This window comes from Hyperoodon ampullatus, assembly GCF_949752795.1.
Source record: "Hyperoodon ampullatus genome assembly, chromosome: 8".
NCBI lineage: Eukaryota > Metazoa > Chordata > Mammalia > Artiodactyla > Ziphiidae > Hyperoodon > Hyperoodon ampullatus.
The window spans coordinates 52,352,127-52,356,931 of NC_136921.1; the positions used below are offsets into that span (position 1 = coordinate 52,352,127).

Below are 4,805 nucleotides of genomic sequence, written 5' to 3' on the forward strand. Positions count from 1 at the left end.
AAGAAAAGATCATCCGACAGAGCAGTAGGTAAGCTCTTTAGAAAGAGCACGTACTGCTGGGAGTGCTCCAAGGAGGATGAGCCCTCCTCAGTCCGGGGAGCCAGGGGAGGTTTTAGGCAGGATGTGGCGGGGTTCAGTTGTGAGACAGGGGTGGAGTTTCCAAGGCAATGTGGATAAACACAGCAGACTCAGGATTTCTTTCTTTCTTTTTATAGTTGAACGTATTTTAATAGCAAACTTATATGAACAGCACAGAAGACAGACAACATTAAAAATATGTACCTGCATGTAGGACACCTCAGTTAGAAAAGTATAGTGAATGGATGGAATCCACTGTATGATAAAAACGCTACAAACACCATTTAGTTTCAGTCAATGAGAAATTTACCTGTTTTAAAAAAAAATCCAAATGCTGGCACTGTCCAGAAAAATTTAACAGGTTTATTTATAATTGTTACAAGGTTGAACTGCTGAAACTTGTTCGCAGAAACATTTTGACTTGCATTAATGTTTCATGTCCCCGCGTTGATACTAAAAATTCACACACACGTGAAAATGGAAAAACTGCCTGTACCTGATTTCTGTCGCCCCCTGTTTTTCCACTTACGGTCATATACTTAGGTACCTTTTGACCCCATGGGAAAAAAATATCTAACGTTCAAGAAGTACCAATAGCAGGAAGAAGAGAATATATTTTTTTAAAGAATGAAATGTTTCCTGTCAGAGCGGATTCTTAAGCACGTTCGTTCTCCATGTATGCGGCGCGCTAGCTGGATGTCTTTTGGCATAATTTTTGCGCATTTGGCATGGATAGATAGCTTCTAGGTTGGTGTCTTCAAAAAGGCCAGCCAGAGAGGCCTCGCCTGCCTCCTGCAAAGCACCAAGAGCTGTACTCTGGAAGCGCAGATCTGCTTTGAAGTCCTGAGCAACTTCCGCGCCACACGCTGGAAGGGGGAGTTTGCGAATCAGCAGGGCCTGTAATGGTGAGGTTTCTTCACCCCTCCAGCAGAGGGCGCACTCTTGCGAGCAGGTTTCGTACCCTGTTGCTTCCTCGGTGCTTTACCACCGGTGGATTTGCGGGCAGTGGGCTCTGTACGAGCCATGGTGTATAGAGACCTCCTCCCTTACCCTCTTCCCCTTCGGCTGGAACTCGGCGAGCTAGACCAGGCGGCGCTGGCGTTGGAGAGCGACCACCGCACGGCGGCAGCTGTGAACACAATTAGGATTTCTTGAATGTTGCTGCCGAGGGTGAGGCGAGAGGTAGGCCCTGACAGCCACCATCTAAAGACAGGTGGGAAGATGGGGTGGTCCGTAGTAGGACAGCAGAGGTGTGTGAATGACTAAGTTCAAGCAGTGCTACCCATGGGAATGTGGGACCAGCAAGCAGTGTCGAGATTGTCCTGTGGGCAGTGAGGAAAAGATCACATCTCTCTGGTTGGGGCTGACATTGCTCTTGAAGGGACGGGCATTTCCAGCCTCATCCATCCTCCGACGACACAGATCCTGATGTAAGAAGTGGTCCTCCAAGGATGGTGGATGGGCCTCTGAAGGAACTTCTTCACTGCTTCATCAGTCTGGCTTTGACCCCATTGGTATGGGGCTGTTTTTTTGTTTTTTTGTTTGTTTGTTTTTTTGTTTTCTGGTATGCGGGCCTCTCACTGTTGTGGCCTCTCCCGCTGCGGAGCACAGGCTCCGGACGCGCAGGCTCAGTGGCCATGGCTCACGGGCCCAGCCGCTGCGCGGCATGTGGGATCCTCCCGGACTGGGGCACGAACCCGTGTCCCCTGCATCGGCAGGCGGACTCTCAACCACTGCGCCACCAGGGAAGCCCTGGGGCTGTTTTTGAGAGCATCCTCAAGTGGTTTGAGAAATTGGCATCTGGCAGGCAAGGCAGGTCTTGCCTCAGAGGGTGGCCCGGGAGGTTGATCCGGAGCTGGGAAGGACAGCTGTGTCTTGTAAACAGGGTGGTACATTTCTCTGTAATTTCCTTCTGGTGCTGGGCCTGTGGTCAGCCCTTAGTAAGGACACAACCTTACCTTGGCTGTGCTGTGGGCAGTGGGGGAAGGGTGGCTCCTTGCTGGGGCCACAGTGTGCCCCCGAGGCTTATCTGCCTGTCTCCAAGTTCAGCTTCTACCCCAACTTTGGAGGTGGGCTGGCTTGCTTGCTTTTTTTTTTTCATAACAGCTTTATTGAGATATGTTTCACATATCATCCAGTTCTCCCATTTAAAGTATATAATTCAGGACTTCCGGGTAAGATGGCGGAAGAGTAAGACGCGGAGATCACCTTCCTCCTCACGGATACACCAGAAACACAGCTACACGTGGAACAACTCCTACAGAACACCTACTGAACGCTGGCAGAAGACCCCAGACCTCCCAAAAGGCAAGAAACTCCCCACATACCTGGGTAGGGCAAAGCGGAGAGATTCCCGCACAGAGGATCGGTGCCGAGCGGCACTCACCAGCCCGAGAGGCTTGTCTGCTCGCCCGCCGGGGCGGGCGGCGCTGGAAGCTGAAGCTCGGGCTTCGGTCAGAGCGCAGGGAGAGGACTGGGGCTGGCGGCGAGAACTCAGCCTGAAGGGGGCTAATGTGCCACAGCTAGCCGGGAGGGAGTCCGGGAAAACTCTGGAGCTGCCGAAGAGGCAAGAGACTTGTTCTTCCCTCTTGGTTTCCTGCTGCGCGAGGAGAGGGGATTAAGAGCGCTGCTTAAAGGGGCTCCACAGACGGGCGCGAGTCGCGACTGAAAGCGCGGAGCCCAGTGACGGGCGTGGGACGCTGGGGCTGCTGCTGCCGCCGCCAAGAAGCCCGTGTGCGAGCGCAGGTCACTGTCCACACCGCCCTTCCGGGAGCCTGAGCAGCCCGCCACTGCCGGGGTCCCGGGATCCAGGGGCGGCTTCCCTGGGAGAACGCACGGCGCGCCTCGGGCTGGTGCAACGTCACGCCGACCTCTGCCGCTGCAGGCTCGCCCCGCACTCCGTGCCCCTCCCTCCCGCCCGGCCTGAGTGAGCCAGAGTTCCCGAAGCGGCTGCTCCTTTAACCCTTTCCTGTCTGAGCGAAGAACAGACGCCCTCCGGCGACCTACACGCAGAGGCGGGGCCAAATCCAAAGCTGAGACCCGGGAGCTGTGAGAACAAAGAAGAGAAAGGGAAACCTCTCCCAGCAGCCTCAGAAGCAGCGGATTAAAGCTCCACAATCAACTTGATGTACCCTGCATCTGTGGAATACATGAATAGACAACAAATCATCCCAAATTGAGGAGCCAGGAGTCAGTACTGTGCCTCTGAGGTGGGAGAGCCAACTTCAGGACACTGGTCCACAAGAGACCTCCCAGCTCCACATAATATCAAACGGCGAAAATCTTCCAGAGATCTCCATCTCAACACCAGCACCCAGCTTCACTCAACGACCAGCAAGCTACAGTGCTGGACACCCTATGCCAAACAACTAGCAAGACAGGAACACAACGCCACCCATTAGCAGAGAGGTGGCCTAAAATCATAAAAAGTCTGCAGACACCCCAAAACACACCACCAGACGTGGACCTGCCCACCAGAAAGACAAGATCCAGCCTCATCCACCAGAACACAGGCACTAGTCCCCTCGACCAGGAAACCTACACAACCCACTAAACCAACCTTAGCCACTGGGGACAGACACCAAAAACAACAGGAACTACGAACCTGCAGCCGGCAAAAAGGAGACCCCAAACACAGTAACATAAGCAAAATGAGAAGACAGAAAAACACACAGCAGGAGAAGGAGCAAGATAAAAACCCACCAGACCTAACAAATGAAGAGGTAATAGGCAGTCTATCTGAAAAAGAATTCAGAATAATGATAGTAAAGATGATCCAAAATCTTGGAAATAGAATAGACAAAATGCAAGAAACAGTTAACAAGGACCTAGTAGAACTAAAGATGAATCAAGCATCGATTAAAAACACAATAAATGAAATGAAAAATACTCTAGATGGGATCAATAGCAGAATAACTGAGGCAGAAGAACGGATAAGTGAGGTGGAAGATAAAATAGTGGAAATAACTAATGCAGAGCAAAATAAAGAGAAAAGAATGAAAAGAACAGAGGACAATATCAGAGACCTCTGGGACAACATTAAACGCACCAACATTCGAATTATAGGGGTTCCAGAAGAAGAAGAGAAAAAGAAAGGGACTGAGAAAATATTTGAAGAGATTATAGTTGAAAACTTCCCTAATATGGGAAAGGAAATAGTTAATCAAGTCCAAGAAGCACAGAGAGTCCCATACAGAATAAATCCAAGGAGAAATACGCCAAGACACATATTAATCAAACTGTCAAAAATTAAACACAAAGAAATCATATTAAAAGCAGCAAGGCAAAAACAACAAATAACACACAAGGGAATCCCCATCAGGATAACAGCTGATCTCTCAGCAGAAACTCTACAAGCCAGAAGGGAGTGGCAGGACATAATTAAAGTGATGAAGGAGAGAAACCTGCAACCAAGATTACTCTACCCAGCAAGGATCTCATTCAGATTTGATGGAGAAATTAAAACGTTTACAGACAAGCAAAAGCTGAGAGAGTTCAGCACCACCAAACCAGCTTTACAACAAATGCTAAAGGAACTTCTCTAGGCAAGAAACACAACAGAAGGAAAAGACCTACAATAACGAACCCAAAACAATTAAGAAAATGGGAATAGGAACATACATATCGATAATTACCTTAAATGTAAATGGACTAAACGCTCCCACCAAAAGACACAGATTGGCTGAATGGATACAAAAACAAGACCCATATATATGCTGTCTACAAGA

General features: G+C 49.6%; 1 pseudogene across 1 annotated transcript; it reads right to left on the reverse strand.

Moving 5' to 3' along the window:
- Window positions 1-698: 698 nt before the first annotated feature.
- On the reverse strand, window positions 699-1,103 carry LOC307057504 (histone H3.3-like; annotated as a pseudogene). Its single transcript has one exon. The product of its transcript is annotated as a histone H3.3-like (transcript).
- Window positions 1,104-4,805: the final 3,702 nt, after the last annotated feature.